The 7,500-nt window shown below is 38.6% G+C and overlaps 1 protein-coding gene and 1 long non-coding RNA gene across 4 annotated transcripts in view; both read left to right on the top strand.

Annotated features, from left to right (window-relative positions):
* The first annotated feature begins 1,087 nt into the window (after positions 1-1,087).
* Positions 1,088-7,500, top strand: part of LOC144030571 (homeobox protein PKNOX1-like) — a 248,430-nt gene continuing 242,017 nt past the window's right edge. For all 3 annotated transcript variants that reach the window (XM_077537001.1, XM_077537002.1, XM_077536999.1), the window contains exon 1: positions 1,088-1,234. The gene's annotated coding sequence lies outside the window, so the exon portion shown is untranslated. The remainder of the gene's footprint in view (positions 1,235-7,500) is intronic.
* Positions 6,755-7,500, top strand: part of LOC144030761 (uncharacterized) — a 2,271-nt gene continuing 1,525 nt past the window's right edge. The window contains exon 1 of the long non-coding RNA XR_013287354.1: positions 6,755-7,500. This exon is cut by the window's right edge and continues 328 nt beyond it. This is a non-coding gene — a long non-coding RNA (uncharacterized LOC144030761).

Here is a 7,500-nt window from a genome sequence, read left to right as displayed (position 1 = left end):
ACACTGTTGTGAGTGTGAATGGTTGTTCTTCGATGTGTGCGTCCAGGTCATTTCCAAAATCCCATCTATACTCCTGCCAGTCAATGATCTCTCAAAATGAGTATTAGAACAATGAAACAGGAAAGATACATTTTGCCAACATACTCTAATTCACTGTATACACTTTGCTTTCCTCTACAGAAGTGACCACCACGTTACCTGCTGAGCCTGAGGGAACTTTTGACAACAGCACATACCAAAATTATGAACACCATAGCTACACCCCCTATACTTTTGCAGACATGGATGTAGAGATGGCAAAGTATCGTCTCCCTCAGCCTACCTCTGGAAGACCCTCTCCTCGACACTAGGAGGGCACAGCTGGATATATATAAATTATATACACATATCTAGTTTTTATGGTGTTGATCTTAAAAAATAACATTAAATAAAATGCCTGATTAAAACTTGTCTTGAATATCAATTTACATGCATTTAACAAAATGTTTTTCTGTTTGCAGTTTTTCCATCTGCTGTTATTTTGAGACAAAAAAAAGGATCAATGTAGAACTTGGCTTGACTAAACAATGTCACAACTAGACTTGCACTTATTGCCGTCCTTTAAGTTATGCTAAATGGAGATGCGTTGATTTTTCTTTTCTCGTTGCTACAAACAAGGATTGCCGTTCTCGTTTTAATGAGTTACTCCTGGGTCCCACAGGTGCCTTGCATATACTATAAAAATGTTTGGTGAAAGGCCATTGGTTTAAATAAGTATATCTGATCTATGTCTCACGTGATTGATAGGACTGTACATCCCACTGTGACATGGTATTAACGCTTGTGACACTGCACAGTATTGTAAGGCACATTTTGTTTCATTTTGGTGTGTGTATGAAATAACCCGGGAAGTGGCTCAATTATGTTAAGCAACAAAAAAACTAAATGCTTATTTTCAGTTTAGATTAATGCTGTTTAGTTGATTTGTGAATTAACATCGACGGGAATGTGTAAAACAAGATCTAAATGTATTGTACCAGAAAAACAATGACAAACCTAGAAGGAGACAGTCATTGGTCAGGTTAAACCAACAGTGCCGAGGCAGTCAGAGTGCTGTACAACGTCATTGACCGCCCACCTTATAAATATTAATGTATCAAACGTCCCTACGTGCCCATACGCGATGACGCACCGCGACAACTGCGGGTCCCGATTGCTGCAGCCGCTTGTCAGTGTGACGAAGATTGGCACTCAGGTAAGCTGTCACTCAAAACCCCTCTTTTCCGTCCCTATCAATCAAACAATCTGCGCTCGACGATAAAATGGCCCGGGGCGAGAAACGCGGATTCCACTGGGGCAGCAAATGCTTGATGAGGAAGAACAGCATTGTGGAAAAAATAAATCCTAGATACGAGGGAAGGAGGGGGGGGGGGGGGGGGGGGAATATGTCGCCGTTTAGACGAGGGTTGTGGAAAATCACACGGCTAACGCTCCAAACGAGGCCCGACAGCTGTAATGCTAGCGCGAAGGGGAGGGATAAGAGGACGGCTGTCCTCCATGAATGACTGTTGTCTGAAAGCTATGCATAATCACACAGTGTTTGTTCCTAACATGCAGCTAAATAATATTATACCTTAGACAGTTTGTAACCGGTTAAAGAAACAGAAACCCAGACCTATTTTTCCACCGCCCAGTTGTTTCACATTCTCTATTGGCACAAGATTTACAGTACGCATCCGCTATTGTTCCTTTATCAGAGTTCCGAAAGTCGTAACAAAATAGTTTTTAATGATCAATTAGACGAAAAACATGACGGTTTTCATTTCGATGTAGCAGCATCAGCTGAGGCACTTATAAATAACAGTTAGCTAAATTGCTAATGTTAGCTAGGACCTGGCCCAGCAGTTACGCGTTGCTCTGATGTTCAGGCGAGCAACTTAGGGCTTTAAATTGATAGGCTATGCACATCATAAGTATTTAGTCGAGAAATGTTACACTTGGCCTCGTCGTACATTAGAACACTTTGCTGCAACGAAAAAAAAAATCTGACACGGGTCTAAAAAGCTAAAAACGTTGTGGGTGGGTGTGTTAAAAGTAGTTGTAGGGTAACACGATATTTGTTAGTGCAACTGAAAAGCGTGTCAAGATCTGTTGATCTTTATAGTGTTTCATACACACCAGTTCTGCACTGTGGTAGCAAGTATTTTAAAATGAATGTAATCCTTATTATTTATTTTTTTTACTGAAGATCTCATGTTTTGTATTCATAGCTGTCATTCAGCCAAGGCTATGTTGTGTCTTAAACATCATACAAAAATACTGACAGAGTTGACAAAACAGATGGTGTTCACAAAAAAACGTAATGTCTGCATCACTTATTAAAAAAAATTGTTTTTTTCCTTTTTTTTTCTAGATTTAGGTGGCAATAGATGAACTATGATGCGTAACTACTCTTTGTTTTATACACTGAACATGAATCTTAAAATAGGCATACTGTAAATTCCATCATTTAGAACGGCAGGAATATACAGGAAAATATGTTGAACATAAGGGGCCTTCTCTTCTTTCACTCCATCACTTGTTCCTCTCCTCCTTATCAGCTACCTGTAATTCACTTCCTATTCTCAGATGTTCCTTTCCACGCTTTCAGTCCTCCACCACAACCAACAGATGTGTTGATACTCTCCACTGTAAATTTCGCTCCTTCTTGACTGGAATAGTGTTTCATTTCCCAATAATTTTATGATTATGTCTGTATGAATTTGTGTAACGTCGATAATTGCTGATAATTATCGGCCACCGATATTATGGACTATATGCACAATTCACTTCCCCATTTGCCGGACGAGCGCACCCGCCTTTCCGGTGCAGGGAGACTTCAGCGGAACGCACTGTTAAAGTGATTGAAAACTCCAATCCTAAATCCTTAGCCCACTCAAAAAGAACAGGGGCCGCTCCTTGCTATAACACTATGTCTATCAGAATTTTAAAACTACTAATTAGATCTCCCAGAATCTTAATTTTGACGGCTTAAGCTGTGGCAATGACGCAATTGCTTAAAATGATTACTACGCGGAATTACAAGCCGTTTGAGTAGCAAGGAAAGCTTTTTTTTATTTATTTATTTTTTATGGAAATTACATATTGTAGCTCCTCTACGGGTCTACAAAATATCCTACGCCCCCCTCTCCAGTCAGACGGTGTATAGGTCAGGTGTTGAATCTTCAGATGGAACCTGCCGGCTAACTGTTCATGACATCTAAGATTTTTACTGTTCCATTTCTGTTTATTTATTTTTCTTTTTGTTATTTTAATGATCCGTTATTAGATAAGAATAGTTTATTACATTAACATGATAGAATAGGGAGTAGGACTAGATCAATTATTGCTCTTCTTCCTACTCCTTTTGAACCTGTAATTTATGACATAAATGAATTATATTCTTTCTTAAAAAAATTTTTTATTTTAACTTCAACTTATATTTTGTAATGTGTTAATATGTTCAATAAACCTACCAACCCTCTCTGGTCTGTAGCCTCCTCTTCGCCACGTCTCTTCACCGACGTCAATATTTTGAATCAGTTGTAATGCCTCTCCTTGCTGTTTATTTTTTTCATGTCAGCCCATGGTGACATGCTGAAACGTGTTTACTATCGAAATCCAACAGCGTTGTCAGAGGTCAAGAATAATAACTCATACATTTTTCATGTTTTTAATACAATAAAATGGCAGCATGGGAATATACATACAGGCACATGAACAAAGTTTAACTTCCAAAATACAGCTCTGGTTCTACTGTTAACAAAAGGCGCCCTTGTGCGATCGAGTAGTTATCCCTGCCGATGTTAACAAAAAGTGTCTCTGGTGGTTAGCGTTAGCATAAGAGGGGAGAAAACAAGGCAGAGTTAAACCTGTCTATCTGCGCACACAGCAGTGATTGCGCGATGTACTGTCGTCTCGCCTCTTCTTCAATGCCTTGACAAATCCACGCAACCACACTCATAAGAAAAAATGACGAAAATATACTCCAAAACGCTGACAACTGGTGAGGTTCTCTGAAGGAAAACAAATGGCAATCGCCCCTACCGGAAAGGCCGGTGCGCTCATAAATTTTCCCGGAAATACGTCACGGCTATTTGCGCATAGAGTCCATTGTGCATCCCTAATCATAAGTAGACCCCAGTCTGTGCATATTCTATGAGTAAGAAGTGTAGTGGATACAAACTTTAATGATGGAATTGATATTACAGTATATTTTCACATTTAGAGGTGAAAGGTGATATTGTCAACTCGATGTCTGACGGAGTAGACAAAACAGAATGTATTTTTCTGCAAAAAAAATTTATTGTTGACTGTAGCTAGCCGAATTTTACTTCGTTGCTAGCTGTCCAAAAAGCCTAAATCCTATTCAGTGCTGCTTTTAAATAACATTTTTAAAGGAGATGAGTGTGTTGAAATGTTCCAACTGTGACCGAAGCAATATCAACATTGTTTATCTAAAATATGAATAAATGTAAACTGCCAGATAAGGATGTAGAGTCATCGAAAATCGATTTAATTTTTAGGTAAACTGCTTACACTATGCATCAATGTGTTAAAAAAAAAAAATAGCGATTCGCAACGCCATTTTAACTGTTATGCCTTGCGCAGTTTTTTCATCATTTTTAGCCGGTCACTTTTTGGGGACAGACACATTTTGCAGATATCCGGTACTGTTTGTCGGGTCTTTGTCGACGCCAATAAAAACTTGGTTAGATCTTTGTAAGTAATCAATTTAATATTTTAAGATTTGTGAATGGCTCCCCGTTTACTTAGTGAGACAATTTATCATGTGTGTGTTTATCGCCTGTGGAGGCTCTATCAGATGAATGAATTACACTCGCTGTGAAATACGTGTCGCTGATGTAGTGTCTTATTAGTTCAGTGGAGGGCCGCGTTGTTATACTAGTTCAGTGGTGTCAAAGTCCGGTCCTCGAGGGCCTGAGTCCTGCATGTTTTTTTCCCCTACTTTTTTTTTTTTTTTTTAACTCATTCACTGCCAGTCATTATAGAAAATTTTTACATTTCCAATACTCGCGTGATATTACATTCAATAATTATATATAAACCGAATCTACCAAATAACAGAATAGACTCCCTACTTTTTGTCCCGTCCCGTTCTTTTATAATTGACAGCAGAAAAATGTAGGTTTGCCAAAATACAGCCATTTCTCCCATGGACTCTGAAACTGTGTTTATTTCCTATAAAATGGGGCAATGATGTCATCTACCGGTGGTTGGGCATCAGTAAAGTTGTTTCCAAGTTTGATATTTACAGTGGAGCATGCTCAGATTCGCCCCCATTTAGCACCGCTCTAAAAAATACAATTGACAAGTATACTTGTCAAAGGCAGTGAATGAGTTAATTTCAATTGTCAAGTAATAAAACATACAGAAGATATACAAATTTCCCCCGACCTCTCCCCCACAACAACGGTCCTACACTTTCTTAAAACAGATCAGTCTTAATAACAAAAACTTCCTGTTCACCACAAAGCAGATAACAAAGTAAATAATTACGCCAATAATAAATAGGCCCTTCCAGTGTGACGTCACGTTTAAGTGCGGCCCTTGCGGTGGAGGGCAGGGTGTCAATGCAAGTGAATTAGAAAACAATCAGTGTGACCTAGAAAATCGGTCAAAGAGTTGATAAATCAGCGACCAACGCTATTTGTGCGCGGCCGACAGATGGTCTAATGCAGGGGTGTCAAACTCATGTTAGCTCAAGGGGCCGCATGGAGGAAAATATATTACCAAGTGGGCCGCACCAGTAAAATAATGGTATATAACTTAAAAACGTCAATTATACGCAGATTTTCGCTATTTGTGTGCCACCCCTAAATTACAGAGCTCAACTGTAATCATATTGTTCCAAAAAATAATACAAATGCAAATGGAACTCGGCAACACTGAGTTATGGGCATGTTAAATCTACCTGTTTTGCATATATATTGTTCCCAGAATGCATTGCGTGGTGCTGTTAATGACATTATAAGGCTAATCCTTGTCGTATCTATTTGTGTTACCAGTAATTGAATTTGTGTCGTATTTATTAACACGTTTGTCGGTCTATGATTAAAATAAATAAATAAATAAATAAATAAATGAATGAATAAATAAATAAATAAATAATAAGATCAATAATACTTAAACAAACTGTAACTTTTAAGTAGTGTGCAAAATAATGATATCCAGGATGATTCCAACGTATAAGTTGCATTGCTTATCTGAGGACTGCTTGTGAAATTACAAATTTTATATATTTTGATTAATTAGTCCAACATTACATTTTTTTTTTATTTTTTTTTTAACTTTACAAAATCATCTCGCGGGCCTTATGTTTGACACCCCTGGCCTAACGGCTCAAAGAGAGATGAGATCATTCTTTCGGCTGCAGGCAGTGATTCCAAACCAGGCGGAAGACAGTGAGGGGTGAAACACGAGCAAGGTGTCTAGGGTGAAACTACGACGCAACTGCTTTGCACCCACAAAAAAGTACGAGGATATGCTCAGATGATTTTATATCAGGTAGTTTTTCTCTTTTTCATATACATTGGGTCATAACATTAACCTGTGATTGTAAATTTGAGGCAGACGTGATGAATGTGCCATATTATCTTTAGTGAAACAATCATTCAGACCTTTTTTTTTTTTTTTTTTTTTTTTTTTTTTTTTAACATAAGCATTCAAGTCATTTTGAACAAAAAGTTAACGATTTAACACGATTATCACAATTAACACTTTGCGGTCTGTTTGTGAGCAGCTAGCAAGTTAAGATAGCTTGAAGACTTCGATATACAGCAAAATGAGTATATCCGGACACAAACGATTTAATGAATGACATTTTACACCATGAAAGTGGTGATCGACGTACTGTTTCAACCAAAACCAACATACCTTAAGCTTCCACTTTGTCCTACAATAAACTCAATATTTTTTGTAGTTAGTGGCTCCAAACGACTTGTTTCAATGAGTCGCAGTAATGTAGTGTCCTACTCGGGACGTTTTTTGGTGACACTCGACATATTTTCCACCTTTGAATGAAAACGCTCGCCGAAAATCATGCACTCCACATTCATTTGTTTTGGGTTGTTTGCCCTCCGGGATGCGCAGTCGGAGCTAAGCAGTGACGTCAGCTGGAAGGTTCAACAGCAGACAAACATAACATATGGAGAAGCAGCATTGACAATTAACTCTTTGGCCGCCATAAACGTCATATGACGTTTAGTATAAACCTAGGGTATGCTTCCAAAAACGTTATTTGACGTTAACTATGTTTTTTAATGGAAACGGGTGGAGGAAAACCTTGGGCAGCTGTGCTCCAAGTATCAAGCCGAACGGGTTACTATAATGAGTATTCCTGGCCACTAGATGGCTGTGATGAGTCTTTTGGACAAGATCTGGTAGGAGACAACAGTAGAAGGAGAGAGGCTGCGCTAGAATGTTGAGGGGGAGAGAATGGCTAACTTGGCTAAGGGAGTC

The sequence above is a fragment of the Festucalex cinctus genome, chromosome 11, assembly GCF_051991245.1.
Source record: "Festucalex cinctus isolate MCC-2025b chromosome 11, RoL_Fcin_1.0, whole genome shotgun sequence".
NCBI lineage: Eukaryota > Metazoa > Chordata > Actinopteri > Syngnathiformes > Syngnathidae > Festucalex > Festucalex cinctus.
The sequence above is the reverse complement of the archived record's forward strand: the minus strand, read 5'-3'. Positions and strand labels throughout refer to the sequence as shown.